The 25,451-nt window shown below is 38.2% G+C and overlaps 1 protein-coding gene and 1 long non-coding RNA gene across 5 annotated transcripts in view; one reads left to right on the top strand and one right to left on the bottom strand.

Annotated features, from left to right (window-relative positions):
- The window catches only part of PDE4D (phosphodiesterase 4D), a 1,562,006-nt gene that overhangs the window by 5,941 nt on the left and 1,530,614 nt on the right, over positions 1-25,451 (top strand). For 3 of the 4 annotated variants that reach the window (XM_025387155.1, XM_025387164.1, XM_025387158.1), the window contains exon 1: positions 2,075-2,231. The exons of the other annotated variant lie outside the window; for it this stretch is intronic. The gene's annotated coding sequence lies outside the window, so the exon portion shown is untranslated. Of the gene's footprint in view, positions 1-2,074; positions 2,232-25,451 lie in introns of those variants that run through there. 4 annotated transcript variants of the gene reach the window in all.
- Positions 25-2,473, bottom strand: LOC112625804. The gene is made up of 2 exons (XR_003119781.1): positions 1,750-2,473; positions 25-512 (listed from the first exon to the last, which is right to left on the bottom strand). It is a non-coding gene; the product is annotated as an uncharacterized LOC112625804 (long non-coding RNA).

The raw sequence follows: 25,451 nt of genomic DNA, 5'->3' as shown, positions 1-25,451 counted from the left end.
TACTAACAGATGAGCAGCTTGAAGTTGAGTCAAACAAAACTTTTAGTGTTTGTAAGGGTGAGGGAGCCAGGGGACAGTCTGTAACTCAGTTGTATGTTGACAAAGAGAATGTACAAAAGCTGTGCAAGTTTCCACTCAGATGACTGTGGATGGTTGCTGGCGATTGTCTTGGACAGTAAGAGTTTTCTTCAGAATTGTAGGAGGTGAAGTCTTCCTATGGGAAATTTTTGGACAAGAATACAAATGAAATGACTTGCATGCCTCAGTTTAGAGTATTCTTGGCCTTGTCTGTCAACAAATGGAGATTTGAACATGGGAATTCTAGGGGGGTTTAATGAAATTTTATTAAGGAGATGAGAAGCAGGGAGTCTGTGTTGAAAATTCAATAAAGGGCTTGTTTTCCATCTTAGTCTGGATAATCTATGTTATCTTCGAGTAAAGGGGGTAACAATTCTAACAACCTGGCTTCCTTAGAAGTTTCCATTCTCACATAGTCACCAAAGGCAGCAGCACTGTCAAATAAACAAAGGTTTAATTAAATAAAAACTATTTAAACAGAGCAGAAATATTCTTCCCTGGCTAGTCACAGATTGGACAATTCAAAGAACAAACCCTGGGGGGAAATTGCCGATGGATTACTTTTTCTGTTTTCTGTCTATTGCCATGTTTTTCTTTCTGGTGTCAAATCTCAAGTTGAATTCAGTCAATTATCTACAGCCAACAAAAAGTGCATAAATGTCTCTTCTGTTACTGTTTATATTTCACCACTAAACAAAGCAAAATTTTCTTCTCAGCTTCTTGCCTTGGGAGCTTATAAGTCCAACAAAACAAATAAAATATTATGTACATTCTATTGTCACTATGAAAGCATAAGGACTGATTTAGTTATGTACAAGTTTATTGCCAAAGTTTTTCTTGTTGCTAATGTTACACTTGCTACAAAATGTGTTAAAGAAACAGACAATTTGCTGAGGATTTGGAAGGATTTGTTATTGTGTTAAGTACATTAAGTATCTAAGGGGTATGGTGTTGGGGTTATATGTATGTCAGTTTCATATATTTTTTGCTTTCTTATTTTAGTTGCCTCTATAATAATTTTGACTTTAAAATGTTTTCTACAGATCCATTATTAACTGCAAATGTAGAAGCATGGTGTAACAAGTAATTGGTATAACTAACACTAAAATGTAATGGGAAATAAAGATACGATTGTAAAGAAACCAAGAAAAACCTGGGGCAGGGGAGCAGTATTGATTCTCTCTTAGAATTCTTAAGATTCTCTGTTCCAACCCTTCTACCATGGAACATTCTTATGTGGTCTAAGTGTCAAAGGTCAAAGGAACTGGGCAGTAACTTATCTTCTCAATTTTCTCTCTGAACATAGATTATTTTCTTTAAGATATGAAAAACTTTTAATTGTGCTCCTGAAACCCATCCCTCTCCCGTCTCAGCCCCGTTGGCTCTTCTTTCTGTGGGTGGGTGAAAAGCCTGCTCATCTGAGAAGGTAGCTCTGAAACTGTTCTGGAAAATCCTCTATTTTCCTCCACAAATGATCGTTTTAGTTTCAAGTTTATTTCAGGTTCATTAATTCTCCCCCTCCTCAGACTTAATAAGAAATGATCCTGCACACGATTAGAATAGGAAAAGGTAAAATAAAATCGAAGCTTATCTAGTTGCCTCAGCGACTTTATGCTTATCACTTTCAGTCAGCATTATTCTACTAAAAATAAAAAGAAAGATGAAAATTACCTCAGGCGTTTGCTGCCGTGCCTGCCCTTTGGTTTCTGGGACGACTCTGGTCCTGAAGCGCGGGCACAGTTGGGATTGCAAAGCCGGGAAGAGACCTTGCTCCAGGTGTAGCTGCGTTTTCCCCAGATCACCTGTCCTTTTCCCCTCCAACAAGGAAGCTGTGATTTTTCTCTGGCCTTTAGAGTCAAAGTGATTCCAGATAAGTAGATTAATGTGTAGAATATCTCTTCTGTGTTGTTCCAGTGCAGCCCTTTCAGCTTTCCAGAGCCAGTTAGACTTGTTATGAGGAGCTAAGTGATTGGCTGGCTCTGGAGCTCAGTTTCATAGATTATAGCCCAGCGTACGAGAAGCACGAGTCCTATAGTTGGCGTACCCAGAGGCCTGCCAGTTCCTGCCTTAATGCATATGTAGTCGTAATTGAGTTCTGACACGGCCTTGGATGTTTCTGTCCTAAATAGATGACATTGCATCTTCAAGACTGTGTGAGTAATCCTGGTTTTTTTTTTTTTTTTTTTTTTTTTTTTTTTAAGCTCAGTAAATTAATTACATGCCCTGGGAGGGAGTGATTGTAAGTAGAAAATACTGAACTAGCAGATGATTCGTTTTTAGGGCACTGTACTATGTGTATCAAGTTCAAAACGATGAATCTTAAAGCTTCTAAGACCTGGCAGGGTTATTCCAGCTTTGTGCCACGAATCACAGTCAAGTCGCATATTGAAGGAGGCTGTTTGATGCATTTGCTAGCTCTGTTTGTTTTATGGGGTCAGTAAAGTGGCAGAGGTCCAACAGGAGCAGGTTAAAGCAGGATGCTGGGATCAAAGCAGTGGCTTAGAGAGCACTTGAGTCAGGCAAGCTTTAAGGTTTCCCACCCCCACCATCTCAGTCCAAAACTGAGAGCGAGCATCAAATATTATAATAAATGCTTTGGGGACACGGGTGCACAGCAGATAGAGCACAGGAAAAGGAGAAATGTAGACTGATGGCAGCAATGCTTTCGTTCACTGTAATCTGCAGCCAGCTGAAGACACACACTATGAATAACTGAAACATTTTATATGAACAAACATGCTCTTCAGTGGTTCTGTTTATGTGGTAGAGGGCTGAATGAAACACCATGAGCTTGTTGTAAAAAGCCTTATAAAAGTACGTTAAACACATACAGACACAACCATAACAGAAGAAAGTATGTGGATTGGAATTTGTGATTGGAGCAGATCAAATTAACCCAGGGAAGCCGTTGTTAGGTTTGTATGGTTGCTGAGGGTAACTTCTGTTGCTGACAAGGTTTAGGATAAAGCTGGAGCAGACTGAAGTGAAAAACTAGAAAACATCAGCATTTCATTACCTTCTATAGCATATACCACAGGATAGAATTAATACTGAGTATAGACTTGTAAAGGTGAGCAGTTTACTTTTTGCTTTTAAGTCATTATTGATTTCTCCTAGCCTATCACAAAAAATAATAGGGCTTTTGCCTATGAAATTAGAGCTTAGAAATATTTTTCTTCCTCCCAAATAATTTTATACTTTTTCTCAATACAGCACAAAGCTAGGTCATTTAAAAAAATGGGTTGCTTTTCAAGTTGCTTTTTGTCTTATTTTTCCTCTTTAAACCTGTAGATACAAATGTATATATTTGTGTTATATATAACTCTCAAGCATAAATCATTTGAACAGTTTTTAAAATCACAGGCTCCTGTGGCAAATATAAACTTTTAATAGTTATAGTTGGTAATTACTAGCCAATTCCTATAAAAATAACATTAGTAGTTTATTTTTGATTGCACCTAGTTAAACAACTGGCATGATTTAACCAGTAGGAGAGATATATAGTTGTGTTTTGCATAATTTCGTGTTTCGATCACACTGGAAATGCAAAGTTTTGTTGTTAAAAATATTTTTGCTTTCTGAAATATTACCCCCTTTCAGATCACACCAATGAATGAAGTTTATAGAAAGAAAAGAAGCCAACATAGACTCCTTTTCTGTATCAACCAAATATATGCAAAACAGATAGATTTTTAAAAATGTAATTTTAATACATTCCTTTAGAAACACATTTACTTCGTGAAAAAACAGTATAATGGGTTCATTTATTGACCCAGAATAGCGAGTTGATTTATTGAGTTTCTGTAGCCATAGACACGAATAGTAATGGTTGGCTCATTCTTAGCTATACGTTCCTAACTGTATTAGTGGGAGAAAGGAGTGCATCTATAAAAGAAACATAATCCCATCCCTCAAGGTGGTTTGGAGCCCATCGAAGAGTAAGAAGTAGTAGAGTTGAAGCTGCTCTATCTGAATCAGCTCCTGACTTCAACTCAGCTCCTCTTTTTCCTTGGGTCCATGTGGCCCACTTGGTGTAGTATTCATACCTCCTTCTACCTTTTCATACCTTCATTGTTTACGTTACCTTGCTTGGGTGCTTATTGAGATGAATGACATAAAAATGCTTAATTGTCAAACATTAATCAGCTACCTATATAATTCAGAGGATGTTTAAAACCAAGGCTCAGGGAAATTCTGGTGGGCGTATACTAGGACTATTTATATCTTGCATCCGTTCTTTCCTCTGGGACCTCCATCTCTTCAGTTCTTCCTGAGATGCCAGAGTCATATCTGTTACTTGTGAAAGAATAGAGCTTTAAGAAAAGGAGTCTAGAGGTGCCAGGTGCCCAGTGGACAGTGGGCTGGGGGCAAGGCATGGTGGGGAAAGCAAAAAAAAAAAATCTCCCAAACAGCAGTAGTTGATCTTTCTTCTATCCACTCCTCTCAATTTTCTAAAGCCATTTTTGTCTAACTGTGGAAGTTCTTTTGCAGATAAGGTTCTGTAAAACTATGCATATCTGCCATAGACAGATGGATTTGACAAAAGATGTATCCAAAAAGGAATGTATCACATCATGAACTTGCTAAGTGTTCATGAATACACACTGGCATTTGGAGACTATTAACACTACCTACTGAAGCAAAGACATAAATCCAAATTGAAAAAAATATTATTTCTTGATTGAATTACATTTTCCAATGGGGTTTTTTTTGCGTTAATTTTGTTTTTGGAAAAACTTGCTCTTCCCTCCAACGTTTTTCCTGTGTTATATATAGGACTAATTTGATTTCTTCAGCTTGCCTGAGAATTTAATTATTCTTACTTTGTGTTTTCAAAAGGGTTTCTGTCTACCTTGAGCATGTTTAAAAAAAAAACAGAACAAAATGAATGAAACAAATGTCCCCCTTCCCACAGAAAAAGCACACCATCAAGGAGTTAAATGCCTTACATTTGTTTAAGTCCCTCCTTTTGTGGAACTAGACACTAGTGGAGGAGGAGCTTTCATTTAATTTCAAGACAATCAATGATTCCAACTTAACTGTAACTGTGCTCCTCTAATTTCTGATTTCAAGAAGCAGAACATTTTGGTGAATTAATCTTGGAGTCAATGGGACCACACTCAGGCCATGAAACATTTTCTAAGCCTCAGTGTCTATGTCTGTAAAATGAAAATAATGATATATGTTCTGATATTTTACTGGATTGGTGAATATCCACATCACAATGAGAAAGTGCTTGTTAAAAGAACATTGTAATATGTAATTTGTAATGTGCTATACATGTACTCTATTATTGTGATTGTAGCTTATCATGCTAAGGTTAGGATCCTTTACTTCTAAAAGCATATTCCCAGTAATGGACAAAACTTCTGAAGCAAAGAAAATCTTCACTGTTTGATCCTAATGTTATGAAGGCTTTTGGAGCTTACATTTGTTTAAACTCCCATTGAAGATCCCATTGGAGCTTCAATGCTGATCCATCTATTACTTGAGTATTAAAAATACCAATAGGTTTACTGTGATAAATGAAGGTGGCATTGTATGTGAAAACATATTTAGTAAACTTCGGTGTGTCATAGCCATATAAATGTTACATATTACAACAATTATCAGTATATTAATAAAAATACTTTTTCAAATTTTCAATTTTTAAAATGGAAAGTATCATATATTTCTTATTGATTAGATTGACTAACTTTCTAAGCTATGTCTGCTTCCCTCAAACAGGATGAATGTTCTTGTTGGTTAAGCTTGTACCATAATTTTCTTTCCACTTAGATATAGCACTAAGCCAATAGTTAGATAAGCATTCCTTCACAGCCTACATTTAGAGCTGCCAATGACGAAGTTTTGGAGGACATATTTTCCTCACCGGAAAAAGTGGGTTAGGAAATTTAGACTGACAGATGTTCTTGGATTTTTTTAAAATTCCTGTCTTGACTCTCATTATTAAATTTCACTAAGGAAATAATCTTGTAGGTTTTAAGGCGATGCTTATTCCTAGTAGGTCTTTTCATCTCAGGGATACAATGAATGATCAAAATGACTTTCTGAATGATTTGAAAGATCAATTAGCAGCTTCGAATCCCAAATTTTTAGGTGGTTCTGCTTCAGAATATCATTATGCTTTTTGGAATAATGTCCATAGCTGCATCCTACATTTCAGTGGTTTGAGCTCACTGCTGTTATAGTTTGATGATTTCCTAACAGCAATATTGGTTAGGTTAAAGCAGTTACCCATTTCACCTGTTGAACCCTTTTAAAAAAATAGATGAAATCATAGAGGAATCACAATAAGTAAAACATATTAAAATGGAATGGATTCTCTCCCACTTTTTTTTTTTTTTTTTTTTTTTGAGATGGAGTCTCACTGTGTCGCCCAGGCTGGAGTGCAGTGGCCGGATCTCCGCTCACTGCAAGCTCTGCCTCCCAGGTTTACGCCATTCTCCTGCCTCAGCCTCCCGAGTAGCTGGGACTACAGGCGCCCGCCACCTCGCCCGGCTAGTTTTTTGTATTTTTTTTTTTAGTAGAGAGGGGGTTTCACCGTGTTAGCCAGGTTGGTGATTCTCTCCCACTTTTATCTCACACAGCTCACCCAGAAATTCATGAGGGAACTTCCTAGGAATGAAACAATTTCATTTGTAGTAGTATTTGAAAACTGGATCTAGGACCGTTGACCTGACTCTTTTGTGCCTTTGGTGATTGGATAAGAACACTTCTTCAGTAATTTAAAACTATAGTGAAATAATGTTATTTTTAAAAACTTCTCAATAAGAGTTTATTTATTCAGCAAAAATGAGCAGTTAGGTGCTAGAAACACAAAGATGAACCAGACATAGTTTCTTCGAGGAACTTATAACCTAGTAGACATTTATTTCATGTTTGCAGAACTTTTAGGATACTTCTCAAGGAAGAAGGGTTATTTATGAGGTTGCTACTTTTCTCCTTAAAATATTTACAACGTTAATAATGAAGGAATTACCAATCTGTAGTATATACAAAAAGTGCTGAGTAGAAATATATTAATTTTCTTGGCCGGGCATGGTGGCTCACGTCTGTTGTCCCAGCTACTTGGGATGCTGAGGTGGGAGGATCACTTAAGCCTGTCAGGTCCACACTGCAGTGAGCCGTGATTGTATCACTGCATTCCAGCCTGGGCAGGCAACAGAGTGAGACCCTGTCCCCCACCTACCCCCAAAAAAGAAATATAAAAATTTTCTTATCAAATTTTACTTTTTAGAGTCTCCAACCTTATTTAGTTCAGTCACCATATTTGACAAATAAATGGTGGAACCAAGATGCTAACAGGTTTAAGTTTCATATACAGTAGAACTGAGACAGGAACCTAGAGTACCTGGAACTAGAATCCAGATCTCTGCCTGTTCAGTTTAGGATGTACTGACAATATATATTGCTATGTAAAATGGCTAAAACAAAATTTATAAGCATCTATATATTTTGCAGCTAGGACAATTATCTACAAACATGATATTTAATAGAAGATATGGTAATAACATCTAAGATACACAATTATGTTATAAAATCCAAAATCAGCAAGAAAGGAATAAAGGTGCACTATTCAGGGAAATACATTTCCAGAGCTTTAGATGTCCTTATTAGCTTCTACATGTTAGTTTTGGTAATGTTAGCTGCTATAACATACAAAATCTGAAATCTTGTTGACTTAACTGAGAAGTTTATTTCTCACTCAGTCAAAGCTAAAGTGAGTATTCTTGATGGGCAGATTCTTCTCATTCATTCAAGCAGTATTCTTGTGACTCCACTCTTACCACCTTGTTGTCACAACCAGCTTCCTGGTGTCTGTGCTTTGACAAAGGAGAAAACTCGTAGAAGTCTGCTTACCTTCTATTGGCCAGAGCTTGGTCACACAGCCCCATATAGTGAAAGGGAAGCTGGGGCTATAGTCCTGTTTGTGTCTGGGAAGAATAAAAAGTTGGTTTGGTGATTGTCTTAGTTCAGGCTGCTGTAACAAAGTATCATCGACTGGGTGGCTTGTAAACAACAGAAATTTATTTTATTTTTTTTACAGCTCTGGAGGCTGGAATTCTGAGATTAGTGTGCCAGCCCGGTCAGGTTCTGGTGAGGGCTGTCTTTTGGGTTGCAGGTGGCTGACTTCTCCTAATATCTTCACATGGTAGAAAGAGAGTGAGCTAGCTCTCTGGCCTCATCTTGTAAAGGCACGCACCCCATTGCTGATGGCTCCACTCTCATGACCTAATTATCTTCCAAAGACACCATCTCCAAGCACCAACACATTGGGAATTAGATCTCAGCATATGAATTTTGGGGTGACATAAACATTCAGTCCACGACAATGATCAACTAAGCTATTTCTGCCATACCTTTTTTTCTTTTTTCTTTCCTTCCTGTTCTTCAGTATGTCTATGTAGAATCTCTGCCTTGTTAACCAGTAAGGTAATGAAAAAAATTATAATATTTACCATCTGGAAGAAATTAGGATAATGATTTTACTTTTAAATTCTTGATCCATATGTTAAAAAATTTCCAAGGCTATTAAAATATCACTGAACGTTGTGATTATAGAGATTGCTATGATTTAATACTTATGTTTTATAATGAAAAAGTAGTCCTGGGCTATTTTTCTCTCTTTACCTCACCTATCCTCTTCTATGTCAGGTATTTGAATCCTTTGCTTCATAGTTTTATGAAAAGGTGGGGAGAAAATGAAAAATTATCAAGAAAGATGAAATAGCTAATCAAAATTCATTCATTCCCCATAGTTCCTTGGGTATTTTATAAACTTTGCAGTAAATGCTAACTTGTTGTTGGGGAAAACTGCTGTAAAGTAAGTGTACAGGTAGGTTTTGGAGAAATTTTTCTTGCATTGAGTTGAGCAAATGGTGCAACTAGCATCAGCTTGGTTTGTAGCTTCTCTATTTTTTAGAAGCTAGAAGGTTTTTCTCCACCGTGAACTTCTAGGGATCAACAAAAGTATTTATATCACAAATCAAAAAAACACAGTTACCTACTCAGTAAACAATGTTTTCTTCAGATTATTCTATTTAAAAAATCTCTCCAAATCTGTTCATTTTCTTTTAATAAAACATCAGGTTTCAATAAAAATCATGACCCTGTCAAACCAATTTTAGTCCTTTACCTTGGATATATTAGGTTCAAATATTTTTGTTGGGTGTTAAGTCAGTCATAACCTCAGCTATTTTCCACAACTAAATTATTTTCCTCCTATAAAGCAAATTTACAATCAAGCTATTTAAGAAATAAAGACAACAAATAGAAACTGTTTTAATCTTCATGTCCTGACCTAAAAAATAGAAGCACTAACTCATGTCACATTCTCATATTTATCTGATTAGACTGGCAATGCCTAAAAAGAATTTTCCCATAACTCCATTTACTTGTTGTTTATTTCCCTGGCTCATTCCAAAAACAATTTTAAATACAACACCAAAAGAGTAAAATATCCTCAATCTAACATCCGAGCAATCTTTTTATTTTGGTGAAAACAATAATAATAGGCGCTTGCATACTTCACCCTGAGGCATCGAAAACACTGACATGTCTCAGTTTTAAGATTCTGAAGATTATATTCTATTTAATAGAGATTTTAAGTATATTTATTATATTTTTAGTCTTTGAACTCAGGCAGTCCACATATGGGTATAAAGTAATGCCTCAAAATAGTGTAGTAATTATTGGTGCAAAAGGAATTGCGGTTTTTGTCATTAAAATGGTGAGAACCACAGTTACTTTTGCATTAACCCATAACTCTGTGGTCTCTGGAGCCAGACTGCCTAGGTTCATATCCCAGCTCTGCCACTTAGTACTTGAGTTACTCTGGACAAATTAATTTTATTATTATTATTATTATTATTATTATACTTTGAGTTCTAGGGTACATGTGCATAACGTGCAGGTTTGTTACATATGTATACTTGTGCCATGTTGCTGTGCTGCACCCATCAACTCGTCAGCACCCATCAACTCGTCATTTACATCAGGTATAACTCCCAATGCAATCCCTCCCCCCTCCCCCCTCCCCATGATAGGCCCCGGTGTGTGATGTCCCCCTTCCCGAGTCCAAGTGATCTCATTGTTCAGTTCCCACCTATGAGTGAGAACATGCAGTGTTTGGTTTTCTGTTCTTGTGATAGTTTACTAAGAATGATGGTTTCCAGCTGCATCCATGTCCCTACAAAGGACACAAACTCATCCTTTTTTATGGCTGCATAGTATTCCATGGTGTATATGTGCCACATTTTCTTAATCCAGTCTGTCACTGATGGACATGTGGGTTGATTCCAAGTCTTTGCTATTGTGAATAGTGCCGCAATAAACATACGTGTGCATGTGTCTTTATAGCAGCATGATTTATAATCCTTTGGGTATATACCCAGTAATGGGATGGCTGTGTCATATGGTACATCTAGTTCTAGATCCTTGAGGAATCGCCATACTGTTTTCCATAATGGTTGAACTAGTTTACAATCCCACCAACAGTGTAAAAGTGTTCCTATTTCTCCACATCCTCTCCAGCACTTGTTGTTTCCTGACTTTTGAATGATCGCCATTCTAACTGGTGTGAGATGGTATCTCATTGTGGTTTTGATTTGCGTTTCTCTGATGGCCAGTGATGATGAGCAATTTTTCATGTGTCTGTTGGCTGTATGAATATCTTCTTTTGAGAAATGTCTGTTCATATCCTTTGCCCACTTTTTGATGGGGTTGTTTGTTTTTTTCTTGTAAATTTGTTTGAGTTCTTTGTAGGTTCTGGATATTAGCCCTTTGTCAGATGAGTAGATTGCAAAAATTTTCTCCCATTCTGTAGGTTGCCTGTTCACTCTGATGGTAGTTTCTTTTGCTGTGCAGAAGCTTTTTAGTTTAATGAGATCCCATTTGTCAATTTTGGCTTTTGCTGCTGTTGCTTTTGGTGTTTTAGACATGAAGTCTTTGCCCATGCCTATGTCCTGAATGGTACTACCTAGGTTTTCTTCTAGGATTTTTATGGTATTAGGTCTAACATTTAAGTCTCTAGTCCATCTTGAATTAATTTTCGTATAAGGAGTAAGGAAAGGATCCAGTTTCAGCTTTCTACTTATGGCTAGCCAATTTTCCCAGCACCATTTATTAAATAGGGAATCCTTTCCCCATTTCTTGTTTCTCTCAGGTTTGTCAAAGATCAGATGGCTGTAGATGTGTGGTCTTATTTCTGAGGACTCTGTTCTGTTCCATTGGTCTATATCTCTGTTTTGGTACCAGTACCATGCTGTTTTGGTTACTGTAGCCTTGTAGTATAGTTTGAAGTCAGGTAGCGTGATGCCTCCAGCTTTGTTCTTTTGACTTAGGATTGTTTTGGAGATGTGGGCTCTTTTTTGGTTCCATATGAACTTTAAAGCAGTTTTTTCCAATTCTGTGAAGAAACTCATTGGTAGCTTGATGGGGATGGCATTGAATCTATAAATAACCTTGGGCAGTATGGCCATTTTCACGATATTGATTCTTCCTATCCATGAGCATGGTATGTTCTTCCATTTGTTTGTGTCCTCTTTTATTTCACTGAGCAGTGGTTTGTAGTTCTCCTTGAAGAAGTCCTTTACATCCCTTGTAAGTTGGATTCCTAGGTATTTTATTCTCTTTGAAGCAATTGTGAATGGAAGTTCATTCATGATTTGGCTCTCTGTTTGTCTGTTACTGGTGTATAAGAATGCTTGTGATTTTTGCACATTAATTTTGTATCCTGAGACTTTGCTGAAGTTGCTTATCAGCTTAAGGAGATTTTGGGCTGAGACAATGGGGTTTTCTAAATATACAATCATGTCATCTGCAAAGAGGGACAATTTGACTTCTTCTTTTCCTAACTGAATACCCTTGATTTCTTTCTCTTGCCTGATTGCCCTAGCCAGAACTTCCAACACTATGTGGAATAGGAGTGGTGAGAGAGGGCATCCCTGTAAAATACTGGCAAGCCGGATTCAGCAGCACATCAAAAAGCTTATCCACCATGATCAAGTGGGCTTCATCCCTGGGATGCAAGGCTGGTTCAACATTTGCAAATCAATAAACATAATCCAGCATGTAAACAGAACCAAAGACAAGAACCACATGATTATCTCAATAGATGCAGAAAAGGCTTTTGACAAAATTCAACAGCGCTTCATGCTAAAAACGCTCGATAAATTCGGTATTGATGGAACGTACCTCAAAATACTAAGAGCTATTTATGACAAACCCACAGCCAATATCATACTGAATGGGCAAAAACTGGAAAAATTCCCTTTGAAAACTGGACAAATTAATTAATCTCCATGTACCTCCATTTAATTATCTGAAAAATGGGATAACAATAGTACCTATCTGGTTAGGCTATTGTAGAGATTAAGTCAATTGATATACATAAAACACTTTGCATTTTACGTATATTAATTCCAAAATTGCTTGGAATGATGCGTGTCTCATAGTGCTTTATAAATGTTTGTCAACTTATTATTATTTGGGGAACTGATTATTTCGCAAAATACATGTTCTAGATAGATGAAGTTTATTCAGTCAGTTTCAAAACTTCTAGATGTAGCCAATTTTCATCTAAATGGATCCCTGTGTCTCTGTTTCATCTGCTTTAGAGAGATTAAATGGAATCTTCCTTTGGTGATACTGATTGAGGTAATGCTGAGATGATTAAGAGGACATGAAGGAATTTAGGAAGAGTGTTTGCCCGTACACTAACTGGCCCAGACTGCTTTCTGCATCAACCCTCTGGCGATGTTCTAAGGGTTTGGACTTCAATCTACTGGCCTATACTAGCACCCTTACTTTAAAATTCCTGCTCCTATTTTGCTATAGGCTGTAAGCAAGAAAATAGCATAGTTTCTAAAAATTATGTATAAAATGAGAGAATAGGAGTCACTCAGGGTGTCAGTTCTCCCTTGAGAGTACATAAGACATGAGTGCATTTTTTCCTTCTGAGTGAGGGTTATGTTTTAGAGCAAGGGTTGGCAAACTACTGCTTCCTATAGGCCAAATCTGTTTTTTGTAAATAAAGTTTTATTGGAACACAGCCATGCTCATTTGTTTACATATCATCTACTGCTGCTTTCACACACTGTAAGGGCAGAATTGAGTGGTTCCCGCAGAGACCATATGGTCTGTATAGCCTAAAGTATTTAGTATCTGACCTTTTACAAAAGTTTACCAGACCCTGTTCTAGAGCTTTAAAATTGGACAGAGACAGAAATAAATGAGATGTTACTATATTTTTAGTAGTCTCCACTAACCTGCCTATTCAGTTGTTTGCAGCACCACATCCCTTAAGTGTATTTTGGATAAACAAGAATTTATTGCAGTAGGCTATGTTGGATAAAGAACAAACAGCCCACAGTAGCACATTGTGAATATTAAGAGGTGGTGAAGCTGTGATTGTCAAGCCAAGTTGTTTGGGAATCTTCATCGTAGTATTTGTTGCTCTACTGTGATCAGTATAAAACATGATGCAAAATTATGTAGCTTTCTGTTGTGTGCAGTAGGATGTTGTTCTAGAGATATTACCAGTTGGTAGCTCCTTTTTTCATGCAATTATTCAAAGTAAATGTAAATATGTCTGTTGTCCTTTTCTCTTATGTGAAAACTTCCTCCCTCCCCAACACTGTAAGATTCAGGAGCCTAGTGTACAGAAAAGGATCTTGAACTTGGGTTTGAATCCTGACTCAGTCACTTTATGAAGGAGAAACATCAAGTTACATTGCCACCGCCAGCCTCAGTTTCCTTGCCTGTAAAACACAGGTAGGAATCCAGGCTATGCTTGCCACACAAGGAAGACCAAATGAGACTCAGCATACTAGAAGGCTCTACAGTGCATATTATTACTTGTGTCTTTAATGTTCTCAATTTGGTTCACTTTCTCCTCATACAAAGATGTGTATGTTTATGGACAGAATATACAATGGATTCTGCATGAACTAAAATTGTCAGCTGCACTGGGTATGAGTCTGCAAGCGTGAAGGAGGCAGGGTGAGAAAGCCTCTTCAAACAGCATATGTATTCCTCTGGTGTCTGCTTTATTATTCACATCTCTAATGTGAAAGTTTATGCTTTAGTGCAGAGCTCCTGGGAAACATGCAAAGAAAAAAGAAAAGATAACCTTGGAGGGGAAAATAGGTAGTGCTTATGCCAATACAAAAGCATGACTAGAAGCAAATAGGTGCTGGTTTCTTTTAGCTATAGTTCTTTAAGTGAATCTGGTATATATACAAGAAGTAGTTAATTTTTTAAAGATGAAGGAAGGAATAGTTCCTTTTAATGAAAATAGACTCTAGTGCTATGGAAATAAGAAGTCCCCTGTGATGAGGCTAGAGTAGAATTACTGAAGGAGGAAGTGAATGTACGTGGCTCCATTTTGTTTTTTCTTGGAGGCCATAAAGAAAACCAAACAGCTTACTCAGTGTAAGTTATTTATACTTGTAAAAAAATCACCCCATTTTTATAATTTAAGGGGATGCTGATGGTTCAGCTTTGGATTGCAGTTACATTAAATGTATTTTCTCATAATCTTGTTTTCAAATGGCTTAAAAAGATTTAACCAGAAAATTCAGAATTCTTTTGCTGAATTTATTTTTTAAATGCTTTAGACTTTTAGATAAAATATTTTAAAATTATGACCTTGAATTTGAATTTAAGGGACTCATTCAGCCTCCTCTTTTAATCTCCTTTGTTATTTGGAGGAATTATTCAAGTTGTATCAGTTAGCTATTGTTGTGTAACAAACAGTTCCAAAACATAGTGTCTTAAAAGGATAATCACTGAAGATTTTCATGAGTCTACTAGTTGGCTGGGGAATTCTGGTTATCTAAGCAGATTCTGATTATGTTAGCAAGACTTACTCATGCATTAGGAGTTAGCTGACAGACCAAGATGACCTTCCTTGGTAAAGTCAATGCTCCTTCCCACGTCCCTCATATCCCTCCAGGAGGCTAGCTCAGGGATGTTTTCATAGTGGTGTCTGGGGTCTAAGCATGGGCAAGTCCAATTGTGTAAAATGGTAGTTGGCAACACACGTGCACTTTTCAAGTCTCTGTGTGTGTCACATTTACTAACACCCCACTGGCCAAAGCAGTTTGTGGTGGAACTCAGAGTCTGAGTGGAGGGTTGTAAAGTTATGAGTCAAAGTGTGCATACATAGGAAGGCCATGAGTTGGGCCATTAATACATTCAGTCTACCAGAAGTCATTTCACCTTTTTTCCTCCATCTTAACAGCCTCCCTTTTGGAAATTTAACTTCTACATACTGTGTAAAACCAAACCAAACAAACAGAAAAAAGCTCAACTTACCTGATTACTTTTTGGCACTGTTTTTAAAGCTTGGTCAGGGAGTAAGCTGTTATTACAGGCTAAAATTAAAATTTTGCTTATTTACTTACACACTTCTCCCCTAACTCCTCCTTTTTAAAGCAAATTGAGTTTAAGCCACAAATTCTTGAATAGTGAGGCTGGTTCTTTTTCAATTTTATTCATATCTATCCCTGGGCTCTATTCTGTCTCTAATCAATTTCTGTATTTTGGAGCCGCTATTACTATAGCATTTGCTGAATGAATCTGTGGGGTTTTGATCTTGCTTTCATATGCTCTTGCTGTTTGATTTCCTCTCCCTTAACTCCAGGTTTGCATTTCTTCCTGCCTGTTCTACATGTCATAGAGGAACTTCAAACTGGACATGTTTTAAAGAATACTGGTTATCCACTTTGCCCAGTCACACATACCTTCAACCAACAAATACATATTTGTTGAATGACTTCCATACTATTTCAGGCATTAGTAATACACTAGTGTAAAAGTAGACAGAATGGAGGCCATCCTAGAGTTTATAATCTAATGGGGATTGACAGACATTAAACAAATGTGAATACATAATTTAATGCTTGGCGGTGGTAAGGGTTTTTGAGAAAATAAAGCAAGGTGAGCAGAAAGGGAATGATGGCTGAGGTGCTTTTTTGATTAGTGTTGAGGCAAGGCTTCTGAAGTGAGGGAGTAAGCCACGACAATCTGGGCAAAGTGCACTGCAAGCAGGGAGATTAGTGGAGGCAAGACTGTCTGAATGACATTCGGTGCTGCAGCAGCTGTACTTCCAATGGAAAGAAGGGTATGAAATGAGGTGGGGGAGACAACCAGGGACCAGATTATGCAAGGCCTTTGTAGACAACAGTAAGCTCGTTACATTCCTTGTAAGTGCCATGGTAATCCATTGGTGGATTTGGGGCCGGGGAGAGACATGGTCTGATTTCTGGCTGCTGCATAGGGCACAGACTGTAGGGACGCAAGGGTGGAAATTGGGAGGCTATGACACTCATGTCAGAGGCACTGAGGGGCTGTGTTAGGAGAGTAACGGTGGAGATTGTGAGAGGATGGCAGACTGTGGAGCTCTCCAAAATGTGTTTCATTTAAAGAAGCCAAATTTAGATACTGTGATCAGTTCTGCCAAGTCAAGCCTGGGGAGAAGTATCTCCCAAAGTAGATCCAACAGACTTCCGGTGACATCTGAGTTACTTTTAGGTGCTGTGTCACATGCATGGACTTTTACATTTTAATAGTTACTGATGATTTTAATGTGGATTAGAAATATATAAAACTTGCATGTAAAAACCATGCTTTTACAGTTATTACTTGGAGTGAGGAAAAAGTATTGAGTGTAGTGCAGACTTGAATGCAGAAATAGCAAAAATCTCTAGGGTTATATCTGAATGATTGGATTTAGAACATGCTGACAGGATTATTCATTAGGTTGAGTCCTGAGGGATAGTGAAGGATAACTCTGGTAGTATGTAATCAGAATTAGATATTACCCCTTATTGATTATCTACTGAATGTCACTCTATGTTAGGCACTTTATATATGACATTTCACTCAGCTTTCACTGCAACTCTATGTGATGTGGGTGGTAATTGTTTTTCATTTAACAGATGAGAGAAACAAAGTTCATAAAGAATAAATAACTTGTTTTAGGAAGTCTCTGATTTTCAGATATTACAAGATTACAAGAATTTACTCTCGTAAATTCTCTGCAAACAGGGACTTAGTCTGTTTTGTACACTACTGTCTCCTTAGAACCTAGAAACATTTCTAGTATATGATAGACATTAATCAATACTTGCTAAATGAATGAAAGGAAAAAGAATGGTTCTTGTATTTAGATCGTACTCAAGCGTGGTACATTTTGTTTTCCTCATTATAGAATGAATTTTAGGAAGTAATCTATTGGAGTTTAATGGAAAGCCATTTTTGTCATAGGATGACTGCCTGTGTCCCCTAAATGCAGGTTTCCTAATGTCCAGACCTTGGCCTTATATTTTTCTTGTTATTCTACTTTAAGGACCTGGCTTTTCTGGCTAAAACGACATGTGCAATCCCCAGATCTCAGTGTTTGATCCTAAACTCCAGTTGTAGGATGTATAAACCCACTAACAAACCTAGAGCCGCTTTAGGGCAACATAACCTTGGCCAAGTGACTTAACTGCCCTTGAGCCTTAGTCTCTGTCAGTAGAAGGAAGAGATGGAAGAAGAAACTGAGCCTTGATTTGGACAAAACCTATGGACACTAGAAGAAAGAAAGACAGGATGCTTAGGGAGCATGACATTAGGGGAAAGAAGACCTAGAAAGCAAACAGAATAGAATTTCTATTCCTTTTGAGCACCCTTATTTTGTTTTCTATCTAGAACTTTCTAAGGAGTTAAAAAAAGATGATTTAACATAAGTTTTTTCAAAAGGCTTAAATTTCTTTTTTCTTGAAAAAGGTAAAGTGTTGAAAATAAAGCCATTCAAGCATTTGGAGTCCTGGAGAAGCTCTAACCTGCAGCTAGAGCAGCTTCACACACATCCTTTCTCTGCCAGCAGCAGCTGCACAGAGCTTGCTGGAAGGTCTGAGGCAGGGTGGGGCAAACTGACCTGACTGAATGAAGGGGCTTCTGGAAATGGGAGGAACTCCGTACAGGAACATTGTTGGGGGTAAGGCGAGCCTGTGGAGGATGTCACTCCTCTCTGCCTTTCCTTGCAGAGCTGGGAGCTGTGGAGAGTGGAAAGTGTGTCTGAATGACTTCATATGTTTAGTGAAGCTCATTGCCAGAACTGCACCTTCCTCTGTCGCCTTGAATCTGCTGATCAGCCCTGGCAGCACACATTTTAAAAATTATTTAAAAAGGGACAAGGGTTATAAAGATGAATACCACATTTTTACCAGCCTCTGCAAACTCCTAATTTGGTGGCTGAAGGACACATAAATAAAATTTCCAGTATAAGGAGTGGAGGTAAGTGCTATAGTCTGAATGTCTGTATCCCTCTCAAATTCATATGTTGAAACCTAATCACCAAAGTGGTGGTATTAAGAGGGGGACCTTTGAGAAGTGATTAGGTTGAGGGCTCTGTCCCCGTGAATGAAGTAGTGCCCTTATGAAGAGGCTTCAGGGAGCCTGTTTGCCCCTTCCATCATGTGAGGACACATAGCAGGTGCTGTCTATAATGCAGACATTGAATCTGCTGGCGCCTTGATTTGGAACTTCACAGCTCCCAGAACTATGAGCTATACATTTCTATTGTTTATAAATTGCCCAGTCTAAGGTTTTTTTTTAATAGCAGCTCAAATGGACTGAGACAGTAAGCCAAACACAGAGTTCAACACCTGCCTTGGGAAGATAAAAGAATTCCAACTGGGTGGATCCGGGTGATGATTTGGAAGGAATAGGATTCAAATTAGGCCTTGAGGCAAAGATGTGACTGATGCTTATCTTTAGGAAAAAAAGGTTGTTTTACTCTAGGTAAAGGAAATAGCCTCTTCAAAGGCTTGGAAGCAGAAAAATGCTGGGGGCTGGGCTGGGGTCAGGGGGTATGGTACCTCAAACAGTGGGGAGGGAGTAGAGTGCATAGTGTTGGGAAGAGCACCATGAAATTGGAATGGCAGAGGTGAAAGCATATGGTAGTATGGGTTGCGTACCAGATGAGCTCTTTGGACTTTTTGGGTTGGCATGAGAAGCCATTGACACTTTGGTGAGGGGATCCGAGGAATGGAGTGTTGGGGGAAGGCCATGATCAGCTCTATGTGTGTGCCAGGGCAGCAAGATTTGTTAGCTTAAAAGAACTTTTTGAAATAATTTTAATTTAGAGAAAGGTGCAAGAATTGTCAAAAAGTTTTAGGATATTCTTCATCTGAATTTACCAATTGTTAACATTTTGCCACATTTACCTTATCATTCTCTGGTTCTCTAACATGTACATATTATTAAGAGCACGTTTCTAAACAATTTGAAAGTAAGTTGCAGACATCATACCCCATTACCCCTGTGTGGTAATATCTAATATCTGAAGTCTGATCTCCAGACTATTCAAATTTCAGCAGTTGTTCCAAAATATAGGAGGTCTCTGTCTTTTTCCCTTTCTCCCTCCCTTGCTTCTCTGCCTCCCTTCTTTCCCCTTCTTTCTTTCTCTCTCTCTCCTTCCTTCCTTCCTTCTTTCCTTCCTTCCTTCTTTCTCTTTCTTTCTTTTTCTTTCTTTCTTTTTCTTTCTTTTCTTTCTTTCTTTCTTTTTTCTTTCTTTCTCCCTCTCTCTCTTTCTTTCTCTCTCCTTCTCTTTTTCTTTCTTCTTTCTCTTTCTCTCCTTCCTTCCCTCCTTCCTTCCTTCCTCCCTCCCTCCCTCCTTTCTTTTCTTTTCTTTTCTTTTCTTTTCTTTTCTTTTCTTTTCTTTTCTTTTCTTTTCTTTTCTTTCTTTCTTTTCTTTTCTTTCTTTCTTTTCGTTTTTTCTGTTTTTCTGTCTTTCTTCAGATGCTCCTCAACTTAGGATAGGGTGTTGTCCCAATAAACTAATCATAAGTTGAGAATGTATTTAATATGCCTAACTTATCAAATGTCATAGCTTAGCCTAGCCCACCTCGAGTGTGTTCAGAGCACTTACATTAGCATGCAGTTGGGGAAAATCACCTAATATAAATCATGTAATAAAGTAAATTACATAAATATTTCATGTAAGTTATTGAATACTGTACTGAAAGTGAAAAAGTATCCAAAATATGGTTTCTACCTCATGTGTATTACTTTTGCACCATCACAAGGTTGAAAAATCCTAAGTTGAACCATTCTAAGTCAGAGACCATTTGTAGTCTAGGTGACAGTGAAATAGGCTTGAGTGGAAGCACTGACAGTGAGAATAAGACAGCCATTTCGGAGTTGAACACAGTAAGATTTGGCAACAATGGGCTTTAGGGTGGGAGAGGGAGTAAATCTGATAATGAGGTTGTAGTTTACAGGATTGGTGTCCTTAACTAATAAGGATCTCAGGAAAGAGAATCAAAGTGCAAGGGTGTGCTTATGTTTTGGATTTTTCATTTAATAATAATAATTAGATTTCTATAGTGCTTTCAAAGGCAGAAAGGCAGTGTGATTGGAGGCAGCTTAGGGTAGCGATCAAGAGTAGGAACTCTCGTGCTAGACTGTCTGGGTTAGAATCAGGCTTTGCTGCTTGTTAGCTGTGAGACCTGGGAAAAATGACCTAAGTTGGCTGTGTCTCAGTTTTCTTATCTGTGAAATGGGAATTTTAACATAGTTTCCCTCACAGGATCATTGTTAAGATTAGATTAGTTATTATTTGTAAAGTGCTATTTTTTATAAAGTATTATAAGCCATTCTGACATATAGTAAGTGCTGTATGTGTTTGCTGAACCAATATAAATAAACTGGTTTTCCTGTATTACTGAATCCTCACCAGCAAATCTTTGAGGAAGGTACTGTTATTATTATTGCTAATTGGGATTCAGGTGTTACATGGTTTGCCCCAAACCATGTAACTATTGGTAAAAATGCCCGTTCTGTTCCACGTACAAGACTGTCCCCGGGCTCGCTACATGAGGATACCTAATAGGCCATAGAAATGGGCTAGTGTCTCAGCACAGGCATACTTTGGGAGCTATTGTGGGTTCAGTTTCAGACCACTGCAATAACGTAATAACGTGAATATCGTAACAAGGCAAGCCATGCAAACATTTTGGTTTCCCAATGTATGTAAGTTACATTTATACTATACTATAGTCGATTAAGTGTGCAATAGCATTATATCTAAAAAAAGTACATACCTTAATTTAAAAATACTGGTTGTTAAAAAAATGCTAATGATCATTGAGCCTGCAGCAAATTGTAAAAATTTTGCTGGTGGAGAGTCTTGCCTTGACACTGATGGCTGCTGAATGATTAGGATGGTGGTTGCTGAATATTGGGATGGCTGTGACAATTGTATGAAATAAGACAACAAAGAAATTTGCTACATCAGCTGACTCCTCCTTTCATGAAATATTTTTATGTAACATGCAATGCTGTTTGATAGCATTTTATTCACAGAACTTTTCAAAATTGCTGTCAGTCCTCTCAAACCCAGCTGCTGCTTTTTATCAACTAAGTTAATGTAATATTCTAAATCCTTAGTTGTTACTTCCACAATGTTCACAGCATCTTCACCAGGAGTAGATTCCATCTCAAGAAACTGGTTTCTTGGCTCATCCATAAGAAGCAGCTCCTCAAATGTTCAAATTTTATCATGAGATTGCACCAATTCAATCACATCTTCAGGCTTCACTTCTAATTCTAGTTCTCTTGCTATTTCCACCACATCTGCAGTGACTTCCTCCCCTAAAATCTTGAACCTCTCCCATCCATGAGAACTGGAATTACTTCTTCCAAACTTATGTTAATATTGGCATTTTGGTCTCCTCCCATGAGTCATGAATGTTTTTAATGGCATCTAGAATGGTGAATTCTTTCCAGAAGACTTTCAATTGGTATTACTCAGATCCATCAGAGGAATCATTATTTATGGCAGCTACAGCCTTACAAAATATATTTCTTAAATAATAAGACTTGAAAGTCGAAATTACTCCTTGATCTGTGAACTACAGAATGAATATTATGTTAAAGGCATGAAAACAATATTAATCTCCTTGTACTTCTTCATCAGATCTCTTGGGTGACTAGGTACATTGTCAATGAGCAGTAATATTTTGAAATGAATCTTTTTTTGTTGTTTTTTTTGAGCAGTAGATCTCAACAGAGGGATTAAAAAATTCAGTAAACCATAATGTAAACAGATGTGCTCTCATCTAGTCTTTGTGGTTCTATTTATGGAGCACAGGCAGAGTCGATATAGCATAATTCTTAAGGGCTCAAGGATTTTTGAAACGATAAATGAGAATTGGCTTCAATTTAAAGCTACCACCTATAGTCGCCCTTATCAGGAGAGTTAGCCTGTCTTTTGAGGCTTTGAAACTAGGAATTGACTTCTCTTTAGCAGTGCAAGTCCTAGGTGGCATCTTCCAATATAAGACTGTTTTGTCTAGATTGAAGATCTGTTGTTTAGTGTACCTACCTTCATTGAAAATCTGTGGTTTAGCGTAGCTACCTTCATTTGTTATCTTAGCTAGATTATCCAATTCACCTGCTGCAACTTCTTCATCACCATTTACTGCTTCACCTTGTGCTGTTCTGTTATGGAAACAGCTTATTTCAGTAAACCTCATTAACCAATCTCTATTAGCTTCAAACTTTTGCATCTTTCTTACCTCTCTCAGCCTTTGTAGAACTGAAGAGTTAGGGCCTTGCTCTGGATTCAGCTGTGGCTTAAGGAAATGTTGTCACTGGTTTGACCTTCTATTCAGACCACTCAAACTTTCTCTATATCAGCAAAAAGGCTGTTTTGCTTTCTTGTCATTCATGTATTCACTCGAGTAGCACTTTTAATTTCTTTCAGAACTTTTCTCTTAACATTCACAACTTGGCTAACGTGCACAGGAGCTTTTCGCCATTCTTGGCTTTTAACCTGCCCTCCTCACTAAGCTTATTCATTTCGAGCTTTTGATTTAAAGTGAGATATGTGAAACTCTTTTTTTCACTTGAACACTTCAAGGAAATTGTAGGGTTATTAACCAGCCTAATTTCAATATTGTTGTGTCTCAGGGAGAAGGAGACCCGAGGAGAGGAGAGATTTATGGGGAGAGCCAGTCAGTGAAGCTCTCAGAGAATACACATTATTCATTGATTAAGTTTGCCGTCCTATATGGGCATGGTTTGTGGTGTCCCAAAACAATAACAACATTGGCATCCAAGATCACTGATCACATATCACCCTAAATACAATAACAATGAAAATTTTTAAATATTGTAAGAATTACCAAAATGTGACAGAGACATGAAATGATCACACACTGTTGGAAAAATGGTGCTGATAGACTTGCTCAACACAGGGTTGCCACAAACCTGCAAAGTGTAAAAAGCACAGTATCTGCAAAGTACAATAAAACAGATAAGGGCTGGAGGCTCTGGAGTTGAAAGCCCTCTAGATGGAGATGATCACTGAAGACATGGGATGTATGCAGTCACTGAGAGAGAAGCTGTAGAAGAAAAAACTGAGTGTTGGAGAATGTTGCCTATGGGGTATACAGATGAAGGGGAGCTGGTGACTGAGACTGGGAAGGAGCAGTCAGAGAGTCAGGAGACAGAACAGGAGGGGGTGGAGTGAAGTAAGGAAGAGATGTAAGGGCTTAAGAAGGACTTGCCCATTCTTTAGGCAAACGAGGCAGACAAATTCAGAGCAGAGACCTGGGATAGTGATGAGTGGGTTTCTTAGTGACTGTAGTGAGAATGGTTCATTGACTTGTTGAGGACAGATGCTTATTTATGGGGCTCACGAAGCATGGGAAGAAAGACATGGATTTTATAAATGTGTGCTATTCTCTTAAGCAGTTTGGCAGTAAAAGGAAGGAGAACTTTAAAAGAAACAGGGTAAAGAAATGATCTCTCTCCAAAAGAGGCAATTGTCTTTGTCATCCAGGTGGTAAATTTAGGCAAAGGCTTGAAGATGCAGGAAATGGTGGGGAGGATGGAGAGAGCTGGCAGGGATAGAATCAGGAGCATGGCTGGAGGGATTGGTCTAAGAAAGGAATAGAGACACTGCTTCAAGATTGGAGGGAAGGCTGGGCACCGTGGGTAGTTCATGCCTGTAATCCCAGCAATTTGGGAGGCTGAAGTAGGAGGATTGCTTGAGTCCAGGAGTTCAAGATCAGCCTGGGCAACATAGTAAGATCCCCATCTTTGCAAAAAAGTAAAAAAGGTTAGCCAGACATGTTGTCACATGTTTATAGTTCCAGCTACTTAAAAAGTAACTCTTACTCTTAAAAAAAACCTGAAGGCGAGAAAGAGACTGTGTGATGACCTATGACATTTCATGTGAAGGAAGGAGAAATAGAGATATTTCACCTAAACTTGCCTCAATTTTTGTTAAGTGGGCAATGAAGCTGTTTGTTGAGAAAGTTAGAAGTATATTTGAGAATCTGAAAGGGCTGGAAAAGTTAGGATGTAGACTGGACGTGGTGGCTCACGCCTGTAATCCCTGCATTTTGGGAGGCTGAGGCAGGTGGGTTGTTTGAACTCAGGAGTTCAAGACCATCCTGGGCAACATGGTGAAATCCTATGTTTATTAAAAATATAAAAATTAGCCAGGCGTGGTGGCACTCACCTGTGGTTCTAGGTACTCAGGAGGCTGAGGTGGGAGAATTGCTTGAGCCCAGGAGGCAGAGGCTGCAGTAAGCAGAAATCATACCACTGTACTCTAGCCTGTGACAGAGCAGGACCTTGTCTTAAAAAAAAAAAAAAAAAAAAAAAAAAAAAAGAAAGGATGTGTGTTAGAGATGAAAAAGGGGACTGTCTAGTGAGGGAGGACCAGCATTTGGACTGGTTGAGTGGCTTGGTTCTACAAGGTATTATCATGGGACTTTCCTTAGTGACTGATATGGTTTGGCTCTGGGTTCCCACCCAAATCTCACATCAAATTGTAATCCCCATGTGTCAGAGGAGGAGCCTGGTGGGAAGTGATTGGATCTTGGGGTTGGATTTCCCCCTTGCTGTTCTTGTGATAATGAGTGAGTTCTCATGAGATCTGAGCATTTAAAAGTGTGTGGCACATCCCCTTTCTCTCTCTCCTGCTCTGCCATGCCATGATGTTCTTGCTTCCCCTTCACCTTCCGTCACAATCATAAGTTTCCTGAGACCCCCCAAGTCAAGCTTCCTGTTAAGCCTGGGGAGCTGTGAGTTAATTAGACCTCTTTTCTTCATAAATTATCCAGTCTCAGGTAGTTCTTTATAGCAGTGTGGAAACGGACTAATAGAGAAAATGTGATACCCCAGAATTAAGGCAGAAGAAATGGATTGGGCCAGTGTAAGTATGGCTTTTAGTGGGAGGTTAAGAATACTAGGAAATCTCAGAGGTCAGAGAGAATTCAGTTGGAGATGGTTGACCAGTGGCTGTGAAGGCAAGAGGAGGCTGAACAAGCTAGGTTAATGCTCCAAACTTTTCCTGTGAAATA

This window comes from Theropithecus gelada, chromosome 6 (assembly GCF_003255815.1).
Source record: "Theropithecus gelada isolate Dixy chromosome 6, Tgel_1.0, whole genome shotgun sequence".
Classification (NCBI taxonomy): Eukaryota; Metazoa; Chordata; class Mammalia; order Primates; family Cercopithecidae; genus Theropithecus; species Theropithecus gelada.
The sequence above is the reverse complement of the archived record's forward strand: the minus strand, read 5'-3'. Positions and strand labels throughout refer to the sequence as shown.